Here is a 25190-nt window from a genome sequence, read left to right as displayed (position 1 = left end):
GCTCCCTAGGAGTACCTAGGACGTAGTGGGTGCCTAACACCTTCCCATTGCGTAATTTACCCCTTACCCAGACTCTCTGATCTTTTCATTAGTTTTCTACGCGTAAAACTTCTTAGGCTTTTGTTCGCTTTTTAGCCAGTCCTTTGGATTAATAAAAGTGCGGTGGCGACTCGAATTCATTGTATGCTTTGCTTATGGTTTAATCAATAAATCATATAGCGACGAATACACCGCTACAGAAAAGTGGCGACTCTGCTGGGGAAAAATGATCCCTGGTTGTATTGCCTACTTTTCACCCTTGTTGTGCTATATTGTTATTTGTTATATGACATATTTTTGTACCATTTGGGATAACTGTATTGATTGTAATGTTTGAATTGCTTGATATACAATTGCTGCTTGCTTTGGTGATCTGTGAGATGAGTCCTATACCCGAACTCGAGTGCACTCTAGGATAGGAGAATGGCATAGTCTTGTTGACTGGTGTGGAGTATTCCTTAGCCAGTTGACTTGCGAGCCCATTCACTTGGTGGAGGTCATGTTGATTTAATAATGTCACACAAGTTATTTGTGGTTAGGCATTATTCTTTCAATCATGTGCCGCAGAAGCCAAGGACCGTAGTTTACCAAGCCCATCTTGGCCTATTTTTAGGAACGTAGTGCGGAGGTCGTTCAGATGTAAGTTCTGATGCGATTGTTACGCGATACTACACTCATAAGAGTTTCTCTTGAGAATATTTCTGGAATACGAGTATTCGTTCCTCCGATAATATTAGAAAGATGGAACGATGATTATGGGAACCTCTGATAGAACATGTCTGGCAGGTTTAAACCCTAGTACACCCCCTTTGGGTGGTTCTTAACCGAAACTCCATGCTCGTGACTCTCAGCAAACCCGTGATTCGTGGTTGAGTCGTTCAAACAACCTTAATATCAATGGAACCTGGGTGTTGATCAGGTATAAAACCTAAATCCCCCAAAACGGATGGTTGATATTAAGGATGTTAGATCCGGTTCACGTACCGTTAATATCAATGGAACTTGGGTGTCGATAAGGTGAAAACCTAAATCCACCAAAATGGATGATTGATATTAGGGATACAATGAGCTTTCCCACGACCTTTGTTTGGTGTGACTTGCTTGATCCTTGAGTGTGATTGTTGCATTCATGCATTCATACATTCATCTGCATCCATGTCATCAGATAAAAAGAAAATTTTCAAGGAAATCAAAGGAGTTTATTTGCAAAAATTTTCAAACATGGAAAAACCGGGAAAATTTTTTCACCTGATGTATCTGATGAGATATTCTCATATAAGATCAAAATGCTTCGATATTTCAAAGTTTGCAAGTAAAACCCTTGAGTCCCTTTGAAATAAAAATAAGCATATGCACAAACACTTCATGCATCATTTGCATAAGCGGGTGTTTTGTTCCGGTCTCCCTTCCTGTGGTCTGACCCTGCGATCTTCATTTATTTTGGAGACGCACTTCGCCGGTACTATACCAAAGCCATCTCTGCCAGATTGATGGATCATCCTGAGCAAGAGAATTGTGAACTCAAAGAGGAAATCTGCCAGACTAAGTGCTTTTGATGGATTTATTCCTGGTTAGCCACTTGTCTTCTTTCTCATACATTGATGCTGAGGATGAAGTTGGAATGCCTTTCCAAGCTTTATCTATTGCTGAGCCGATTGAGAAGAAGTCTCCTTCATTTGCTTCCTACTGTGATGCGAAACTGGCCATTGAATGTGGCGCAGTTGCTGGTTTGGGGAAGATTATTGAGCTTGAAGATAATAGATCCCGGGCTGGCATTGGCTACTGTTCTGGGGCACTTAAGGAGCAAGGGTTGTTCAAGAGTGGAGGATTCATCCATGATGATCAACCTGAGGAAGAAGCTGCTGCTATCTTGGAAGAGGATGCAGAGGATCTGAACAATTTCATTATTCCTGGTGGTGTCTGCCACAATTGGGTCGCTGTAGATGTTCCTACGGTCATCCATAGATCAGAGTAATTGTTCACTTTGTTTGAAACCCTTCTCCCATGCCAAAAGGAGAAGTGATGACATTGTTGGCAAAGCATATATACAATGATGTTTTCATTCAATTAATGCATTGTTAAACATTTGTTTTTCCATTTGTTTTCACTTTTTGCTCTTTGCATGAAATCAGTGATCACAAAAAACCCTGAAAAACAAGAAAACAGTCTTTTCATCTGCATAAATGATTTGCTTGTTTAAATTCAAAAACTTTTCATTATCCAGAATCATTATGCAGGGACTTCTAAACCCATTGAACATAATGATCCAACGCCATCTCCCAATCTTGAATTCTTTGTATTTGAGGCAGAGGAAGATGATGTTGAAGGGGATTCCTGACGAGATTACCCATCTTCTTGAGCACAAAGAAGAGTTCATTCAGCTGTATCATGAGAATCAGCAAACCAGTCAAATTGGGGCATTACAAATGTAATGTAAAAAAAGAGAGAGGGTGAAAAAAAAAGAAGAAAAAAATCAAAAATCAAGAATTTTTTTTTTTTCAAATCTTTAAAAAAAAACAAAAAAAAAAAAAGTATACCCTCAAGTCCCTAGTTGACTGATGCTGAATGGATTCAGAGTCGTTATGACCAGTTGAATTTGATTGAAGAGAATTTGATTAACTGCCATGTGCCATGGTCAGTTGTATCAACAGAGAATGAAGAAAGCATTCGATAAAAAGGTCAAGCCTCGTGTGTTCCGAGAGGGTGACCTCGTGCTCAAGAAAGTCTTGTCTTTCGCGCCCAATTCCAGGGGCAAGTGGACTCCAAACTATGAGGGTCCATATGTTGTTAAGAGAGCCTTTTCAGGTGGAGCATTGATGCTTACAACAATGGATGGGGAGGACTTCACTCGTCCTGTGAATTCAGATGCAGTCAAGAGATACTTTGCCTAAAAAAAAGTATATGCAAATGAAAAAACAGAATAGCTCGCTAAGTTGAAAACCCGAAAGGGCGGCTTAGGCAAAAATGAGCATCTTGGTGGAGAACCCGCAAGGGTAATCCAGGCAAAAATTAGAGACTTGAAAAAAGAAGAATATTTGCATCCCGCTAGATTGAGTACCTCACCCTGGGGCAATCTAGGCAAAAATTAGGGATTTGGCAAGTAACTGCATCCTGACAAGACTTTCTGTTCCACAGCTGTCATTTCGTCAGAAGATTCTCGATTCGTCGTCAAACTGAAGCTTCGAATACATCGAGATTCAAATTGGTAGAGAAAGGATCATTATGTTCAATGTAGCCCTCTTCCAATATATATCACTGATTTCAAATTTGTACAGATCTATGGAGTCTTGCCATTTGCAGGCTACCATTCCATCAAATTAATTTGAGCTTTTTATCCAATTATTTGCACTCTTATTTGTTTCAATTCAACAAATGTTTTGCATGTTTTAATTGATAAAATATCATTGTTTTTAAACAAATCAAATTTTTCAAAAAAATTGTTGTTTTAAACAAAGTGAATATTCATAAGGTTGAAAGGATACTCAAGAATATCTCAGTGCTCTCCCAAGGGTGGCATGATCTCCAACAGGTAAGACATTTGGTTCATATTCCTGGTTTGGTTGTATCTTCTTTCTCCAGATCTTGTGATGGGGTTGTTCCCCAGCATAGTTGCAAGCAGAGTGTTGTTGAAGACTCAGTTTTCTCCAGCAGCAGTTTTCCCTAGTAGAGTTGCTTATGCAGTTGGATTCTACTTGGATGATGTTCTTCTCCTTCAGTGGGTTGTTCCCCGGAGTTGTTTGGAGTTGCAGAGCTCTTTGTTTCTCAGTTGATGCTGAGATCCCCTGCGGATCTTCGAGATTTTCTCTTGTTCCCCAACAGATTCGTCTTGGTGGCTGTTTTGCCCGTTGTGACTTTCTGTACCCTGGTTGGATTGTTTGTTGATCCATCACTCAGAGATTTGGTGTTTCCTGATATCTCTGATCCTCTGCTCTCCAGCAGTACCCGCAGATCTATGATTTATAGCATGTAGATCTCCGCAGATTGGCTTTCCAATTGGTTTTTCCCTGGAAGTATAATACCGGGCGTTTGATTCCTGGACCTGTTTGTGTTAGATATGTCTGTTTTGTCAGCATTCATCAAACATAAATCACGCATATTCATGCATATTCATAACATTCAGATATTCATGTTGCATCTCTGCCATATATCTTTTGTTGATTATTCCCTGCTATGGTGATGCAAATCCTTAATAGATCTCCCCTAGCAGATGTCGGGTGTTAAAATCTCTCCATATAGAGTCAACCCCATAAGCAGAAAGTGTCTTTTGTCTGCCATTCTGCAGTTCCCCACTGAGATATACCCTCGTGGATGACGGTTTCTTCCGTTTCCTCCCAACATATATATTGGGATGGATTTTCCTATTTGAGTTACATCCTCGTTAGGACGTCTTTTGATTCAGTCTGTCTTTTTGGATTATTCCCGAATTGGCTATTTGTCATTTGTCTTGTGCTTCCCAGTGGGTTGTTCCCCAGCGGAACTTTTCGGGCCTCTACCCTTATACCGGTAGTTGTAAGTCCTATTTTTCTTTGCCTTTTCAGCGGAATTGGTGGTTATATACCTTTTATTCCTCGGCAAGAATTTTTGGTTTTTTACCTAGTAGGGGGTAGTTGTAAATCCTATTTTCTTACTCTCCAACAGAGTTTGTGATAAACCTTATTTTTTTGGTTTCCCGTGCGGATTTGTGATTTGTTCTATCCTCACGCAGAGTTTTTGGTTTTCTACCCCGTATTCGGTAGATGTAAACCCTAATTCGTGGTTATCCCCACCAGAGTATGGCTATTACCCCGTATTCGGTAGTTGTAAGTCCTGTCTCTTTTCCCCTGACAGAGTGACCTTTGTGGTTCGTCCTGATTGTAAGTGGATTTCTGTTGTTGTGGTTTTATCCCTAACAGAGTTGGTGTCTCCCTGTGGTGATTTCTATCCCCAGTTGAGTTTGTGGTCTTCTACCCCGTATTCGGTAGTTGTAAATCCCAAGTGTTGATGTTTCTCCCCAGCGGAGTTTGTGCCTTGTGGTACAGTTGGATAATTGTCGGATGCTTGCAATTTATCCCCAGCGGGTCCCTTCACCGTTTGTCAGTGATTGCGTTCCCCGGATAGTTGATTGTCATCAATATATCCCCAGCCTGTCGTTGTGGATAATTGTTGTTTATGCAATTCATCCCCGGATCATTGATTCTCACCAGTGAATCCTCAGCAGATCGCCTTTCATTTACCCTTTTGTTGGTAATGTCTGTTGCTCCTTTTGATTGGTCATCATTATATACCTAGTTTGGTATCCCGATACCTTTCTTTTCGGTTGAATTATCCTTTATTAACCCAATAACCGGTTGTGGATAATCTTCCATGCGAGTATGTTATTCACGGTCTGCCGGTAATGAATAATATATCTCATGCACTCTTCAGTCGAAGCCTTTTGTGTTTCCCTGGTCGAGTAAGTTTCGTTATTTCCCCTTTGTGGAATCGAACATTCTCTGTTGTTGGATAATTGTCGGATGCTTGCAATTTATCCCTTTGAGTTGTCTTTCGTTTACCCGGATGCTTGGTATCGATTGTCTCTCTTTTTGGTTAGTCACCTATTATATACTTTGGTATCTCTGGTGTCTTTTCCTTTCGAGTATATTATTCACGGTCTGCCGGTAATGAATAATATGTCTCATGCGCTCTTTAGTTGGAATCCTTTGTTGATTTTCCCCAGTTGAGCAAGATTCGTATTCTTTGTAGAATCGAATATCCATCCTTTAACCAGTTTGTGTTTTGGATGATGAGTGTTTTGGCATATATACCAATTCACGTGTTCGGTAGATCACCTATTATATGCTTCGGTATCTCTGGTGTTTCTTACCATGCGAGTTTATTATCTACGTTCTGACGGTAATAGATAATATATCTCATGCGAGTTTTCTTATCCACGGTCTGCCGGTAATGGATATTATATCTCATGCACTCTTTGGGTTTGTGTCCCCAGTTGAGTAAGGTTCGTTTTCCCGTTGTGGATTCGAATGTCCATCCTGTAAGTCGATTTGCTTTTTCAAGCCCTCCTTTCGGATGATGAGTGTTTTGGCATATATACCAATTCACGCTTTGGTCGGTCACCTATTATATACCTCGGTATCCCTGGTGTTCCTTCATTTCTGCTCCCTATTATGACTTTGGTCCCTTGTGGAGTCAGATTTTCCTGAGTTTATGTACCTTTTCCAGGTCTTTCTCAGATGTTTGATTGATTGATATCTCTCACCCTTATACCGGTCTTAGATATTCGTTCTTCCTGAGTTTGTTGCCCTTATACCGGTAACATCTCATTCTTTGGTGCTTCCTCAGTGGAGTTTCCTTTTGCTTTTCCCAGGAGTCAGTTTGTGTCTTTCCAATGGATTGTTCTTCCTTTGGGATTTTCTTTTCCCCAGTGTGAGTCCTTCAATCCCCAGTGAGGTCTCCAGTCTGATTTCTGTTATTACCCTAATCAGAGTCGTGTCTTGTTCACGCTGTGTCAGTTTTGTTTTTCCCCAACTTGAAGTCGTGTCCTGTTCACGCATTCTTTTTCTTTTACTATCCCCAATGAGGGTCTTGTTAGAGTCTCTGTTCCTGGTGAGTGTATTACTCCGATGGATCGTCTTTTCTTCTGTGTGAATCATATTCCCCACAGAGTTTGTGTCTTTTGCATGCATACATCTGCATCATGAGGTCTCTTAGGGACCAAAATTTGTCTCATTACTATTATTTAAGCCCATTCTACCGCGTCGAGATGAAGATTTCTAAACTTCACTTCTCCGGCTAGAATGACCTTAAATAGGGGCATCTGTAAGACCCCAATTTTGTCCCTAAGATCCCTCATGGCATCATATCATATCATATCATTGCCTCAAGGATCATTGCATGCCCTAGCTTCCCTCCTAGTGGGTGGGTACCTTGTGAGTGTGGTTCTTGATCACCAAGCATGTATTGCATTTGTGTATCATTGCTTTTCATCTGTTTATTAACCAAAGGTACAAAAATGTTGTCATCTAACCATGTTACTTGCAGATGAAGCAATTTAGGTCAAATCAGTCAAAGTCAGTCATTGAGATAGATGATGGCCATTCTTGAAGAATTTGAGCACCATGATCATTCATCAAGAGTTCATATGAGTTGTGACATCATTTTGGATCAAGATATCAAGTGGTAGGGGCTTGGAATTCATCAGAACATGGTTCAGTCAACCAAAACCCTAGCAAAGTCAACTGTGGTCAACTGTGCATTTAATCAGTGATTTGATGATGGGAATTGGTCTGAGAAGTCTCATTCATGTCCATGTAAGCCTCATATAACATGTCAAACATCATCATTGAAGAATTTGAAGTCAGACAAGAAATTTCCAAAAATAGAAAGTTGACCTGTAATTGGATTTTGCCAAAAATGGAAACTTCTTCTCCTCCAAATTACTTCATCATACAAGCTTCAAATGAATTTTTGTCCAACATGAAAGTTGAAGATCTTGTTCTCCCATTTCCAAAAAGTCTAAGAACACTCATTTCGCATTTATGGTTGGCAAGTTATGATCAAATCATTCTCAAAAAATTTTGAACTTCAAAGTGCCATAACTTTCAAACCATTTGGCCAAATTGAGTGAGATTTTTTGCTACAAGTCATATTTGATGTGCTCTATCCAAATCTTTCATCATAATTCACCAAAACTCAACCAATCAAAATGGCATTTTTTAGTTGACTTGAATTAAAAAGGAAAGGTAAAAAAGTTAACTTTCAAAATAGCCATTTGCTACACTTTCTACCATTTGAACTTGACTAAAAATCACATTTGGAGTTTGTCTAAGGCCCATTTCGCAGCTGTAGCACATGCCCTTGTCATTTGAGTGGATTTTCACTAATTGCCAAAAACACTTCATTTTGAGCTAATCCAATTACCACCTCATTAACCAAGGTTATGCAATGCTTAAACACAGTATATATTTCATTTTTTCTGCTGAGAAGCCCTAGCACACTTTCACCAAACAGACCAAAATCCATTTTCTCTCAAAACACTCTCATTCTCGACTGGAACTTTTTTTCCTAAAAATCTTCATAAAACCCATGCTTCTGTGCTTTGGTTCATGATCTACCAACCATTTGGAAGCCATTGCAAGCACCACTTCATAACTGTAAGCAAAGAATACAGCACTGTTCTTTTGAAGCCTTTCCATGGCAGCTCGAATTTGGAGCTGAATCGTGTTAGCTGGACTTCAAGTTCTCCTTCCATTCATCAATACCAACATTAGTGTGCATCTGTTTCAGCTGTTTGAGGCCAAAGGATCATGAATTCATCACTGTTCTTCAAAACAAGTATGATTTCGAACCTAGCCATTCTTAAAATCATGCCATGCTTCTTGAAGATCCTTTCATGCTGATTTTGTTGAACTTTAAATCGTGGCAAATGGTTGTGTTTTGAGAGAGAAACATGGATTTAAAGATTGATGTTCAAATGTGTTTTTGCTTGGTTCTTTCATATTAGCTTGAATTATTGAAAATGAATGTTGGATTTGTGATGCACGTGATTAGATGAGTTGAATGGTATGCTTAATTCCAAAATCTGGGAAATTTGTTCATAACGATTGATGATGATGACACTGTAGCTCAAAAACCCTAATGCTTAAACCCAGAAAATCGCGTTGGCTGTGTGGAATTTTTTGTTTTGCATGAAACGCACTGTTGCATTGCCATGAGCGAATGAGAGTGCGACACATCCCTTAAGTGAAACGCAGAGTTTCACTTAAGGGACCGGCTAATTATAGCTTTTCCACTGCCGGTTTATTTATTCAATTAAATCATTTCATTTTTCAATTTTTATTTCATTTTATATACCAATCTTCCAAAATCATAAGTGCTTCAATTTTCATCCAAATTTCATGGGATTTTTTGTGGAATGATCCTCATGACCTCTAGTTTTTTATGATGATTTTTCCAGATTTTTTGCATGTGTGGATTTTAAAATGTGCTAGGGTTTGTTCATGTTGTCCATTTTATGTATATCTTGCCAAATTGATTGTGAAATGATGATACATTATCCAATGCTCCCCAAATTTTTTGTGCTTAAACTAGACATGTTCATGTTGATTTTAGTGTAGAGTTTGTGAATTTATCATTTCTGGTTATTGAGATATGATTTTTTGATTAGAGGTGTGACAATTTGTGTCACACCATTCATGTCCAACTTCATGATTTTAATTACCATGCTTCTTGAACTCAAATTGGTTTGAATTTTTGCATGAATGTACTTGTGGATGTCTAGTTTACATGTGAAGTTTTCTGGAATTATTGATGGCATTTCCAATTTGTTTGGGTTTTTCTCCCCTGTTTGGCCATATGTTGACTTTTTGTGACACATGTTTTTATTTGATTTGTGAAATTCTAATGCTTGATTGGATGAACTTGAAATTTGACATGTGAATTGTAGACATCTTAAGCTTTGTCATGGTTTTGATCCCATTCATTTATCATATGTTGTCACTGTTTTATGATTTATTGAAGTTGGTGCATGTTTGGTTGACTTCTTTGGGCTTGCTTGAGCTTGCTTTGACTTTCTGATTTTCATTGACCTACTTCCTTTGATCCAAATGAGCTGAAATTTGATATGCTTATCATGTTATGGATGATGTTTGAGCATGATTTATTAGAGAATTTTTTGAGATGTTTGAGATTGGTTTTGAGTTAAATCATTCTGTTGACTTCTTTGAACTTCTGTATGCCATGCTTTGACCTAATTTGCTTATGAAATGATGATGATGATTGATATGAACATGAAACCAATTGAGTTTGTTTCTTGATTGTTTGAACTTGATTTTGGACACTTGTCACTTGCTGTTTTGATTTTCTTATCTCTTTTTGACCCTAGGCTTGTCCTAGTGGTCATGTTGCTCATGTTTAAGTTTGTTGTTTCAGGTTAAGCAACAAATACCCAAAGAGATCAATACAAATTGATTGAGATTGATTGATTATCATGACTAACTTGTTTGTTTTGTAGGTTGCTTGGCTCACATGCTTTGAGCCTTGTGCATTGCACATTTAACTGATTGTGTTGACTGTTGATCCCTATCTTATTTTGGTTTGACTTTGAGTTGTGTACTGATTCTGTTTGACTGGTTTCAGGTACCTTTAGTTGCTTAGTTCTTTAAGAACTTGCTTTGCTTTGCTTAATAGCAATTTGCATTGAGGTATAACTTCTTATCTTCATGTAGTCTGGAAGACCTGGCCTGTTACTTGGCCAGGCAACTGTCTGAAGTCCTCCTTAAGAGGCAATGCTTGTGTGTGTTTACATTTGTCCCAAGCAGGAAAAGTCCTTTGAATAAGGCAATTGGTAGAACCCAAGAGATATGCAACCTATCTCCTACTATTTTGTGAGTCACTCACCTTGCTCACACCACTTGTGTTGATGCATAGTGAGTAAAAACCCAAGATCCATCGAGTCAATAACTTGTGGAGAGAGTTCCTACTTTCTGAACTCCCACACCTTCTGATATTCAAATGCTCTCCCTGTCCAGGGATAAGAGCAATGAGGCACACCCCTCATATCTTTTCATCTGCTTCACCTTAGCCCCTCAATGGCAAGGTTAAGAGCATCATTAACCCTATTCCAGTTGGCTTCAATGCCTAACCCTTTGTGTGAGCCTGATTGTTTGGTTATAGTGTGTGCTGAATGACTTTAATTGATTGATTGCTTACCTCATATACACATGTCTGCTTGCATGCTTTGTGCATTTATCATCATTAATTACTCATTAGTGCATGATCATTTCATTTGTCTCTGTGACATATCTTTGTTGTTTGCCCATTGAGGACGATTGTAAGACCATCCATTGGCCATTGTTCCTATGATATGGAAGTGAGTATAAGACCATCTCATTGGCCACTCATCTTCTCTTTGCTTGATGCATTTGCATTTGTTGTATGTGAGGATGCAATTGTAAGTCCCTGCAAGTTGGCCTTTGCTTTCCTATGATCATATGTTGGATATTGGTATAAGCCCAGACAGATTGGCATCCGGTATCCAAGTTTCGTTTTGTTTTAGGAGATTGGAATAAGTCCATCTATTGGCTTCCGATATCCTTGTTTCTTTGTTTAGGAGATTGGTGTAAATCCATCTATTGGTATCCGGTATCCGCTTTTGTTTGTGAGATTGGAGTAAGACCATCGAGTGGCATCCGGTATCATTTGTTTGCTTATTTTGTTATTGCTTATTGCTTATTCCAAAGGACGCACTTGAGTCATCTTCTATATGATTTCAAGAGGTGAACCTTCTAGGAAGTTTTACACTCCATCTTCATCCATTCATCCCATTTTGTCCTAGACCTTTTCACACATTGCTTTCAAAACTTGAGATAAATATTGTGCAAACATCTTCATGCTTTTAATTTAAAAACCTGGACCCCAAGTCCTTGACTTTTTCAAACTCCATTTTCATAATACTTTTTTTGAATCAATCTTAATCATATTTTGACCCTCCTTTTGTGAATAATCATAATCAATTAACCTCACCCATTCAATTGTTTTGTGGCTTTGTCCATTCTTGTTAAGTTTTCATACATTAGCCATAGGTTTGATTTATCCTAGTTGGTTGATGTCAATCTCACCTATTTGTCCTTAGTTGATTGAATTGTAAGTCTTCCTTGCTTATTATAGGGTTAACCCCTCACTAGCAAGTTGAAGCTTTTCTCACATGGTGGACTCGTTGTTTGTATAAGGTTGAGTTTTCTCCCGTGGATAACGTAAGACCTTAGGGCTTGTGTTTAAAATTGAATCCACTAACTTTTGGAAATCTTTAGGCCGAACTACGGCATTTTGATCCTTACCTTTGATGGAAGGTACGTAGGCAACGGGTTCATCCGTTCGAACACAAAAATAATAAAAATTGTATATTCTTTTCTCATCATCCCAATCATGTTTGCACAATAAATATTTCATAACAAATAACAATTTTATACAACAAGTGTGAAAAGGGCTCCCTAGGAGTACCTAGGACGTAGTGGGTGCCTAACACCTTCCCATTGCGTAATTTACCCCTTACCCAGACTCTCTGATCTTTTCATTAGTTTTCTACGCGTAAAACTTCTTAGGCTTTTGTTCGCTTTTTAGCCAGTCCTTTGGATAAATAAAAGTGCGGTGGCGACTCGAATTCATTGTATGCTTTGCTTATGGTTTAATCCATAAATCATATAGCGACGAATACACCGCTACAATTGCCAATGCCGCGAAAACCTACAGGGTCACACACAAAAGGACGGATTGATGAGGTACGGTGTCCTTAAGTGAATTGTAGAACATCGTAAGGTACGGTGTACTAAAGTAGAATACGAAATATGGTAAGGCACCACCCCCTTAAGTGATTTTGGCATATTATAAGATATGGGCCACATACACTTGAGTGGGCTTTTTAGCTTGCAGCCCACACAAGTGGTTCTATAAATAGAACCCTTGTGTAGAAGCATTTGCGCAGTTGCAATTTCGTTTCTCTCTCTCTCACTCAAAGCCTTCATTCGTAGCAGCTAGCACTGAGATTGAAGGAATCCATTTGTGTGGACTGAGTAGAGGCGTTGTCATCGTTCAACGTTCGTGATCGCTCCGTAAATCTACATCAAAGGTTACAATCGCCACAAGAGGTAACAATTCTATCACTGATCATGCCCATTCGTAAGGATCACTAAAGGAGAAATTTTAAATTCCGCTACATTTTGGATCGCACTTCTCCTTCAGTGGTATCAGAGCCACTTACGAAACCATGCATCTGATAGCTGTTTATTTTTTGTATTTTCTGTATTAATACGATTAAAATACAGAATGAATCAAAGAATAAACGAGTAATTAAATTTGGCATCATGTGTGTAAGATTTGGATGATTGATGTTGACTATGCTTCGAAATCCGACATTAGTATGGTGAAGCAGCGATACATCGATCGTCCATAGGTTATGCAATTGAGATCGATCAAGTTATATATATGATATAAGTAATCCTGATGCAAAATACGGTATATATGATATACTATTTCTGTTTCGTTCATTCAAACACTTAATGGTTGTTTTCCTTTGAGCGATCAATGGCCGTTTGCTTCTTGATCCGATATTAGTATGGTGAAGCAATGACGTGTTGATCAATCATACTGAATCAACAAACGAGATGTGTTTGACGGTCTGAAATTGGTGCATTAGGGTTAATGATGGCACAAGGGTTGTGTTGTCAAAGAGTTATGCGATTAGGGTTGTGACTGCGCAAGAGTTGTGCCTTAAAGTATCAAGTGTTGATGTGAAAAATGACCGGGCAGCGGACCCCCGGCTAACTCTGCGTAGTGTGATTGGTCGCCGAAATTGAATTTGGTTTTAATTAATTAAAAGAATTAAAATTAATAATAATAATGTGTTTATTATTATTGTCTTGTGGTGATCGGTTATGGCCTTAGTTTTCCTTTATTTTGTTTTGGGTTTTTAAAATACGACCTGCGTGTCGTGCCTCTCTTTTAATCTCTTAATGTAACCTCTTTTCTCATCTCACTCCCTCGTATGTAAAACGAGTTTCTTTTATCCTTCCTTTTAACTTTTGCAGAAGCATCAGCAGTCCATGGTGCGAACACTCGGCCACTATGTGTTATTCTATCTGGCCGCACAATCGAGGTGACGTTTGGTTCGTTGATCATCAAGGGTTGGTTTTCCTGCCCTTGATTAAAAGCTCTGGGCTGATATATCCATGGGACCGCCTTCTCATCTTTATACGCGAACGGTGGTGGAAACTCTATCACCAATGGGCTTATAGGGATTTCCACATTAACCTCATCATAAGGGATGTCTACCACGGCTATCTCTTCCTATCCCTTGCTCTTGACACGATGATTTATCTGTAACTCGCCTTGATCCAGCATTTGTTGTATGAAATTCCTCAACTTTTTATTGTTCTCTTCATCAACTAGCTCCTCCGGGATTAGACCACTCTTCAGCAATTGTGCTCCTATCCTGGCGATAGAGGTTTGAATTTCTTCAACCTCAAGGATCAATTCACCTTGATCACTCTCCTCAATGGCACTGACGGAAGCATCCCCATGTGTTGGTATGGGATTGGTGTTCATGTTCGGGCGTCTCGGAGTGAAGGTGATAGCCTTTGTTTTGATCAAGTCTTGTACCCGATTTTGAAATGCAAAACAATTCTCCAAGGTATGACCGGGCAATCCCATGTGAAACTCATAATGGGCGTTAGCATCATATCCGGGTGGATATGGAGAAACAACCAGTTTTAGCTCCCTCAATGTCAGAAGGCCCCCCTTTTGCAGATAGGGGAATATTTGGCTATAAGGTACTGGTAAAGGATCAAGTTGCCTTCTTGGAGGCCTTGGCCTGAATTGTCTTGGTGGCGCGGTGTTTTGCTGTTAACGATGTTGTTGATGTTGTGGTTGATACACTTGTTGTTGTTGTATTGGTTGTTGATAAGGTATGGGTACCACGGCGGCGACTTGGCCATATGAAGCTTGCTGCTTCCCCTTATAGCCTCTGGATATAGTGTTCGTTTCACCTTCTCTTTTCTTCTAGAAGCCTCCAGAATACTTTTTCGGTGTGCTAGGGGCTGCCACAGCTTCTGGAATCTTTTCATCCCTCAACCCTTTTTCTATGCGATCTCCGATTGTGACTAGATGCGCAAAGTCGGACGTTGCACTACTCACTAATCTATTAAAGAATGGGTCCTTCAGGGTGTCCATAATATTCCAGTCATTTCCTTTTCGGACAATGGTGGCTCTACCTGAGCAGCCAACTCTCTCCTTTGTTGGGCGTACTCTTTAAATGACTCCCTTTCTTTCATGGTCATCCCTTGTAACTGCATTCGATCGGGCGCCATATCTAAGTTATATTTGTATTGACAAAGAAATGCGTCAGCCAAATCTTCCCAGTTTTAAATCCACCCCTGCTCTAAGCTCATGTACCATCTTAGAGACGCTCAACTTAGACTGTCTTGGAAACAGTGTATAAGCAGTTTGTCGTTTTCGGTATGAGCAACCATTTTCCTGAAGTACATTACCAGGTGACTTCTTGGGCAAGTTTGTCCTCTGTATTTCTCAAAATCAGGAGTTTTAAATTTAGTCGGGATGACCAAATTTGATACCAAACGCATGTTCATGGCAGAGGCGCCGAAGATATTATTCCCCTCTATAGCTTTGATCTTCTTTTCCAAGGCACGAAGCCTATCTACAGCAGGATCTAGAAGTATCTTAGGCTTCGGTTGATCAGGCACATAGAAAGCATCGTACGGGTCATCTCCAATTTCGGACCATGATGAGCAGACGCATCAGAAGGCTCTGCACGATCCCCATCTCCTTTGCTTTTTACCGGTATATGAACCATACTCTTCTTGGGGGAGGGGGGACGAAGCTCTCGTCTTGGTGGACCAAACCTGGTGTGCTATCATTCCTCTTTTCCCTAGCTTCTGCATCCACAACCCTCTCTCTTTGGGCGATTGCGAGCATTGTCTCCAACAGTTGATCCATTTTCTCTTGGATCGCATTGATGTTTGTCCTCATGGTAACTTGGTTAGCCTCAACTTATTCTAACGTCATCTTGTAGTTGCTTCGCGTCTCGTATCGGTGTTGATTAGTCAGTGTTGCTGGATAAAGGGTAAAAAGGTTGGGTAAGTTTTTTTTGAATTTTTATGAAGCGTGATGCATAATGAAGATGCGAATGTTATGCAAATTTTATTTTCAGGGAATCGTTCGAGTTCCATTAGTTGTTAGTAACTCGAAGAAACAAGAAATACTTAGAATAGCAATAATGGAGTATTTTTTAACGTCGTTCATTCAAGTACATAACATAGGGGTCCAAAAAGGCCCTAGTTCAAAATACATTGTCAAAGGAACAAAATGTAAGACATAGGAAAATTAAATTGCAGGCTTTCTGGCTTGGAGTTCTTCTAGTTCTTCCTTGAATCTCTTCAACAACCCTCTACAGAGCAAAATGAAACTGATTATGGCTGGAGGAGTGCTATCTTCCTTCAACTCTTCAACTCTTCAACTGTGTTTCTTAGCTTCCATGGTAATTCTTTAGCTGCCTAATTACAGAACTCCACTAGCCCATCGAGCTTTGCACAGAACTTATCCCTATCTCCTTGCAAGAAGTCTATGGTCTTCTTAAAGGATTCATAATCTTCAATCACATACTCTCGTTCCTTCAACCGTATGGAGTTGTCTTGGTGTAATGACTCTAGCTGGCTCCTCCAATAGCTGGCAGACTCTTTTGCGTCTCTCACTTCTCGACACTTCTCCTCCCATATCATGGGTGAAACCCTAGAAGCTTCGGTGGCTATATTCTTGAATCGGTGTTCTTGATCCGCTTCAGCCTTTGCGTGACGAACAAAAATGGTGAGTTCTTTTATCTGAGCCCCAAGTGTATCTCTTATCGTCTTGTTTTCCTTTGTGGCCAGATGCCACCAATGCTCATTGTCTTGACATTCTTTCCGGGCTTGTCGTAATTGACCCTTAAGAGTATCTAGACAATGGTCAGCTTGTTCTAGTCTCACTTTGATCTTTTTCCTCTTATGCTCCTCTTTGTTAAACTTTTCCACATGTTCTTGAAGTTGTACGTCCTTTCTCTCAAGCTCCCACTTCATGGTGTTTTTCTCATTGATGACTTGTTGGAGTTTTAACTTTAACTTTTCATTCTCTCTTTCTAACTTTGCCATGGTGGTCTTGAGTTCATCCACTTCTTCAATAGGGATATGGGTGAGCTTAGGTTTAGGAAGAGGTACAGGTGTCCGAGTGACGAATGGCATTTTGATCATCCCCACCCTTTCCTTTACCCAATGAAAATATGGTTCTTTTGTAATTCCATTAGCTCTCCCCAAATCAGCTCTCCCTTTTCGATTAACCTTCTTCCTGTTGGTGTAAGCCCTAGAGGCCAATCCTTTTGGTACTTGTATCTAATAATAAAAGGCTTTTCTTTATTACGTTTGTTTAATAAAGTCCCTAGAATAGCTAGTCCGTTTAATGTATTAAGTGTGACTTAATCATGAGAACACATTAAACATAAGGACACTATTCTTAAAGTATCCGTAGTTGAGCTTTAGTGTGAAGTGGGATAACATTAAAGCATTAAGACTATTATGTTTGTAGACTGATGATCACATCTCATGGATCATGGATAAAGAGTTATCAAGTCTTAAACATAGGTATGAATATTATGAGTAATATTTATACCGGATTGACCCGCTATGAGAATACTATATAGAAAGTTATGCAAAGTGTCATAAGTTATTCTCATGGTGATAATAGTGTATTCCACTCTTCGACCTGAAACCACTATGGATCCGAGATGTAGAGTCGAGTGCTTTATTGCTGATCCAACATTGTCCGTAACTGGATAACCATAAAGACAGTTGATGGGTACTCCACGAAGCATGCTGAGGGACATGAGTGACCTAGATGGAATTTGCCCATCCTGCATAACAAAATAAATGTCTATGGGCCCAATATTGAACTGGACAAGGATGACACAGTCTATGCCTTGTGTTCAATATAGACATAAGGGCAAAAGGGTAATTATACACATAAGTATTATCACAGAAGGTTTTGTCATATCACATGACATTTTCATGTCTTGGGTAGCAGTGATGTGTTGCTAGATACCGCTCACTGTTTATTATGTTAAATGCGTGATTTAATATAATTGCCAACGTCACGAAAACCTACAGGGTCACACACAAAGGACGGATTGATGAGAGATAGACTAAATAACGAATATCGTAAGGTACGGTGCCCTTAAGTGAATTATAGAACATCGTAAGGTACGGTGTACTTGAGTAGAATACGAAATATGGTAAGGTACCATGGGCTTAAGTGTACTTGCAACCATCCGCTCGTAATAGAATGAGCTAAGAGTCTTTAAGAAGATCTTAGTCATCTCTTTCTCTTCCAGCGGGGGAGTAATCTGAGCAGCCAGCTCTCGCCACCTCTGGGCGTACTCCTTGAATGTTTCCTTTTCCTTCTGGGACATGGCCCTGAGCTGATCACGGTCAGGAGCCATATCAACGTTGTACTTATATTGCTTGACGAAGGCTTCGCCAAGATCGTTGAAGGATCGGATATTAGCACTGTCCAAACTCATGTACCATCTGAGCGCAGCACCGGACAGACTGTCTTGAAAATAATGGATCAGGAGCTGATCATTATCAGTTTGAGTTGACATCTTCCTGGCGTACATGACCAGGTGAGCAAGAGGACAGGTGTTTCCTTTGTATTTTTCAAAGTCAGGTACTTTGAATTTGATCGGTATCTTAACACCTGGAACAAGACATAACTCGGCAGCAGACTTGCCGAATAAATCCTTACCTCTGAGGGTCTTCAATTCCTTCCTCAGCTCAAGGAATTGGTCATTCATTACTTCCATCTTCTCATTAACATCCGGGCCCTCAGACGGCTCAGAATGATAGATGGTGTCGTCTACCCTCGGCATGGTATGCACGACAGGAGGAGCAGCAACAGGGACCGGGCTAGATGCCGGCATGTGAGCAAAGGTTGGAGCAGGCAGATCAGGCATGAAACCCGGAGGCATACCCCAAGGGAACCCGGCTGGCATGGCGTGAGACGCGAAATGAGCACTGGCGGCTAGCACAGTCGGAGTCACAATCTCTGAGATAACTGTCCTCTGGACAGGAGTAGCAGGCGGTTGAGCAGGCTGATTTTGAGCAGCAAGAAGTTGCTCCATCAAAGCGCCAAGTCTGGCGACCTCTTCCTTCAATTCTCTGTTCTCTTGCTCTAGCTGATCCATAACTCTTGCAGAATTGGCTCGAGTATAGTACCGGTGAGTCAGCTTGTCTTCAAAATAAATGAAGAATACAGAGTCAGAACAAGAAGACCGGAAACAAGGTACCTACTTATGCAAAATGATGCATGTAATGCTAATGCATATGCTTTGTTTTATTTTCAAGGAACCCTTAGGGTATTATTTGCAATTTTAAATTTTTAAAGCATTTAACTTCATTATGGAAAATGTCTCATTCAATATAATCGAGACGAAGAAGTACAGCATTTTTGATTCAATTACAAGGAGAAAAGGAAAATAACATCCTATGGATCCCTAGAAGCTCGGGATGCTGGAAGACGAGAAACACACAGCTTTTTGATCTCTTTCTCATAGGCAGCTTCCATATCTGCTTTCTCCTTAGCAAGCTGATCATACTTCCTCTTCCAGAACTTGGAAGACTGAGGAAGCAGGGAAGTCCAAGTGTCATTGGGATCGTCGATCACCCGATGCTCGAGAAACTCAATCAGAGCGTCCTTTTCCTTAAGCTGCTGTAGCAATTCCTCTCTTTCACGGATCCAAGCACGTGAAAGATCTTCTTCTCTCAACTCCTCTACACGTTGGGTAGGGAGGGTTGAAGGCCCAGCCACATCCAACGGTGTAGGTCTCGGATGGTCATATGGCATCAAGTACACGGCAACTCTCTGTCTGACCCAGGAGGTGTAGGGCTCCAAAGCAATGCAATTCTTCAGACCCAATTCGTTCCTACTCTTCTTGCAGATCTTGCGCCAAGCGCGGACAAATCTGGCTTTCAGGCCTTGGGGATCTTTACCCTCCTGAAAGAACACACCTTCTAACAGAATGTTATGAGGTTTATCCTTTAGGGGGAACCCAAGCTGACGACGTGCGAGAATAGGATTGTAGCTGATCCCTCCACATGTACCAAGAAGAGGCACATTAGGGAATTCACCACAATAGTCAATGATCTGGACGGTATCATACACGCGATCATACCAAGAGATATCATCATTAGTGAGAGACATGAGTCTCTGAGACCACCGTAGACATCCCTTGTTCTCCTTGAAGGCAAGAGTCTGCGGCAAGTGCGAAATAAACCACTTGTACAGCAGAGGCAGACAGCAGACAATAACTCCTCCACCCTTTGCATTCCTCAGATGCAAAGAGACATAGGCATCACCCAACAAAGTCGGAACGGGATTAAGAACCGAGAAGATCCTAATGGCGTTCATGTCCACAAATTTGTCGAAGTTGGGAAATAATACCAACCCATAGATGAGTAGCACAAATAAAGCCTCAAAGGTGTCCTCACTCATGGCCTTCCCATAAGCAGTAGCTTGAGCGATGAGGAACTCGGACGGAAGACCCTGAATTCCACCTTTGGTAGTTAGATTAGCTTTAATCAAAACTTCATCTATGTGCAACAAATCTGCAATCTCTCGAGCAGTCGGAATACTCTCTAAGCCACTGAACGGCACCTGATCCAGAATCGGGATCCCAATAAGGTGAGAATACTCCTCCAAAGTAGGCAACAACTGGAAGTTCGGGAATGAGAAGCAGTGATACAGAGGGTCGTAAAACTGAGCCAGAGTACTCATCAATCCCTCATCAACCTGAGTAGTCAACAGAGGCAGAAGCTTCCCATAGCGAGCTTTGAAACCCAAGGGATCTAGTATATAAGATGTCAGATTCCTTAACTCTTTTACATCCGGCTGTCTAAAGCTATACTTCTTTGTATGCCTTTTTGGTCTTTCCATGTCTGAAAGTTTTTGCAAATAAACCCTTTAAGTTCCTTGAAAATTTTCTCTTTTCTGATGACATGAAATGCAGATGAATGCATGAATGCATGAATGCAACAATCACACTCAAGGATCAAGCAAGTCACACCAAACAAAGGTCGTGGGAAAGCTCATTGTATCCCTAATATCAATCATCCATTTTGGTGGATTTAGGTTTTCACCTTATCGACACCCAAGTTCCATTGATATTAACGGTACATGAACCGACTCTAACATCCTTAATATCAATCATCCATTTTGGCGGATTATGGTTTACACCTTATCGACGCCCAAGTTCCATTGATATTAACGATGTTTGAACGACTCAACCACGAATCACGGGTTTGCTGAGAGTCACGAGCATGGAGTCCTGGTTAAGAACCACCCAAAGGGAGTGTACTAGGGTTTAAACCTGCCAGACATGTTCTACCAGAGGTTCCCATGATCATCGTCCCATCTCTCGGATATTATCGGAGAAATGAATACTCGTATTCCAAAAATATTCTCAAGAGAGACTCTTATGAGTGTAGTATCGCGTAACAATCGCATCAGAACTGACATCTGAACGACCTCCGCACTACGTCCTAAAAATAGGCCAAGATGGGCTTGGTAAACTACGGTCCTTGGCTTCTAAGGCACATGATTGAACGAATAATGCCTAACCACAAATAACTTGTGTGACATTATTAATCCAACATGACCTCCACCAAGTGAATGGACTCGCAAGTCAACTGGCTAAGGAATACTCCACACCAGTCAACAAGACTACGCCATTCTCCTATCCTAGAGTGCACTCGAGTTCGGGTATATAACTCATCTCACAGAGATCACCAAAGCAAACAGCAATTGTATATCGAGCAATGCAAACATTACAATCAATACAGTTATCCCAAATTGTACAAAAATATGCCAAATAACACATAAACAAATATCATACAACAAGGGTGAAAAGTAGGCAATACCACCAGGGAAGGTCTAATATTTTCCCCAGCAGAGTCGCCACTTTTCTGTAGCGGTGTATTCGTCGCTATATGATTTATTGATTAAACCATAAGCAAAGTATACAAAGAATCGAGTCGCCACCGCACTTTTATTTATCCTAAGGACGGGTCAAAAAGCGAACAAAAACCTAAGAAGTTTTACACGTAGAAAACCAATAAAAGATCAGAGAGTCTGGGTAAGGGGTAAATTACGCAATGGGAAGGTGTTAGGCACCCATCACGTCCTAGGTACTCCTAGGGAGCCCTTTTCACACTTGTTGTATAAAAATATTTATTTGTTTATGACATATTGTGCAAACATGAATGGGATGATGAGAAAAGAATGTACAAGTTAGTTATTTTTGTGTTTGAACGGATGAACCCGTTGCCTACGTACCTTCCATCAAAGGTAAGGATCAAAACGCCGTAGTTCGGCTAAAAGATTTCCAAAAATTAGTGAGTTCATTTTAAAACACAAGCATTAAGGCTTTTCATTACCAATGGGAGAAAACTCAACCTGAATTCAAGAATCCACCATGCGAGGACGGCTTCGACGTACTAGAGGGGTTAACCCTGTTTTCAGTATGGAAGTCTTACAATCGACTCACTAAGGATAAGGTAAGATTTACATCAACCGCTATGGTAATTGAAACCTATGGCTAATGTGTGAAAACATGTTAACAATGGACAAAGCCACAAAACAGTTGAATGGGTGAAGTTAATTGATTATGAGTATTCACAAAATATGGTCAAGGTATGATTAAGATTGATTCAAAGAAGTGTTATGAAAGTGAAGTTTGAAAAGTCAAGGACTTAGGGTCCAGGTTTCTAATTTGAAAAGGCATGAGATGTTTGCACAACAAGTCAAAGTTTTTTTTTTGAAAGCAAAGTGTGAAAAGGTTTAGGACAAAGAGGGTATGGATAGTGGAATGTAAAACTTCTTAGAAAGGTTCACCTCTTGAAATCATATAGAAGATGATTCAAGTGTATCCTTAGGAATAGGCAACAATGCAAAATCAAATAAAAGCGAGGTGATACCGGATGCCATCAATGGACTTATACCAATCTCACAATCAAAAGCGGATATCGGATACCAATAAATGGGTTTACACCAATCTCCTAAAACAAAACAATGATACCGGATGCCATCAATGGACTTACTCCAATCTCACAAAGCGAAAGCGGATACCGGATACCAATAAATGGGTTTACACCAATCTCCTAAAGTAAAACAAAACATGGATGTCAGATGCCAATCTGTCTGGACTTATACCAACCTCCAAAGGATGATCATGGGAGTACAAATGCCAACAGCATGGTCTTACAATTGCATCCTCACATACAACAAACAAACAATGCACTAAGCAATGGACATGAGTAGCCAAGTGAGATGGTCTTACACTCTATCCCTTCCAAATCATAGGAACAATGGCCAATGAGTGGACTTACAGTTGTCCTCAATGGATAAACCAAACATGGATCACAGAGATATGCAATGATGATCATGCAATAATGAACAATTTATGATGATAAGTGCACAAAGGCAAACAAGCAAACATGTACAAATGCAACACGCAATCAATCAAACAAAGTCATTTAGCACTCACTATAACCAAACAATTAGGCTCAATCAAAGGGTTAGACTCGGAAGTCAACTCGAATAGGGTAAATGGTGCTCTTAACCTTGACATTGAGAGCCAAGGTGAAGCAGATGAAAGGATATGAGGGGTGTGCCTCATCACTCTTATCCCTGGTCAGGGAGAGCATTGAATATCAGAAGGTGTAAGAGTTCAGAAAGCTGGAACTCTCTCCACAAGTTAAGGACTCGATAGATCTTGAGTTTTTACTCACTATGCATCAACACATGTGGTGTGAGCAAGGTGAGTGACACACAGAATAGTAGGAGATAGGCTACATATCTCTTCTATCTACCAATTGCCTCACATGAGGTCTTTTCTTGCTTGGGGACAAAGTTAAACAATCACAAACATCGCCTCTTAAGGAGGACTTCAGACAGTTGCCTGGCTAGGTAACAAGCCAGGTCTTCCAGACTACATGGAGACAAGAGATTCTACCTCAATGCTTAAGCAAAGCAAAGCAATAGCAAGTTCTCAAAGGAACTAAAGCAACTATGGTACCTGAAATCAATCAAATATAATCAGTATACCAATCACAAAGTCAAAACAGACAAGATAAGAACCAACAGTCAACACAATCAACCACATGTGCAAAGCACAAAACTCAAACCAAATGAGTTAGCATCCTACAAAACAAACCAAGTTAGTTCATCACAATCAAGCAAACCAAACTCAATCAACTTGAATTAATCTCCTTAAAGCAATTGCTCCTTAACCTGAAAAACAACTCAAATAGGAGAAGTAAACCCTCAGGCCAAAGCCTAGGGTCAAAGGAGGAGAAAATATTTAAAACAGAACATGAAACTTGATCAAAATCAATATTTATCAAATAAGAACAAATTCCAGCTGGTCCCACATCAAAAACATTCACCAATTGCATTTCATAAAGCAAACATGTCAAACTAGGCAAATTGAGAACTCAATGATGTAAACAGAATGAACACAAGCATATCAATACCAAAAACGCTCAATAAATTCCAGGAAAAATCATGCTTAAACAGAACATATTCAATAAGCAACACACCAAATTTCATGTCAATTGGATAAAGGGAAGCCAGTCAATTAAAATCAACAAGTCAAAGCATGTTCATACAAGCTCATACAAGACCATAAATCATACATCAAATTCAAGCAATCATAAAACAGTGATTAAACATGATAAATGAATTCAATCAAAGCCATGGCAACCTTCAAGATGTCTATAATGCACATGCCAAATTTCAAATCCACCCAATAATGCATGAGAATTTCACAACACATATGATATCATGACTCACAAAATGTCCACAATTGGTCAATCAGAGATAAAATTCTCAAACAAATAGAAAAATGCATTCAAAAATTCCAGAAAAAGTTCACATGCATTCTCAACATTCATAAGTGTCCTCATGCAAAAATCCAGCTCAATTCATGTTCATATATCATGGCAACAAAAATCATCCATTTGGACATGAATGGTGTGACACAAATTGTCACACCTCTAATCGAAAAATCATATCTCACATTCCAGAAACTCAAAAATCACAAACCACATACCAAAATGCTCCTAAAGATGTCTAGAACAAGCACAAAAAATTTCAGCCTCATCCAATTAATCATCAATATTTCACAAGCAAAATGGCATGGAAGGTACAAATTGGATACACATGAACAAACCCTAGGCAATTTAAAAATCCACACATGCATAAATTCTGGAAAAATCACCATAAAAAACTAGAGATCATGAAGAGCAAGGTGCAAAAAATCCCAGCCAATTTGGACAAATATTGAAGGAGTTATGAATTTTCTAAGATTGAAGATCAAAATGAAATAAAAATTGAAAAGAAAAATGAAATAAGATGAATTAAATGGACGCAGTGGCAAATCCGTAATTATGGAATCACTAAGTGAAACGCCGCGTTTCACTTAGCATGCGTGGCGCGCTGTGATTCGCTTCATGGCGCAAAAACACCGAAAACACATGCAAAGCCACAAGAAACAAATCAAACACGAATCTGGAATGGATTTCAAA

Source organism: Lathyrus oleraceus, chromosome 6 (assembly GCF_024323335.1).
Source record: "Lathyrus oleraceus cultivar Zhongwan6 chromosome 6, CAAS_Psat_ZW6_1.0, whole genome shotgun sequence".
NCBI lineage: Eukaryota > Viridiplantae > Streptophyta > Magnoliopsida > Fabales > Fabaceae > Lathyrus > Lathyrus oleraceus.
The sequence above is the reverse complement of the archived record's forward strand: the minus strand, read 5'-3'. Positions refer to the sequence as shown.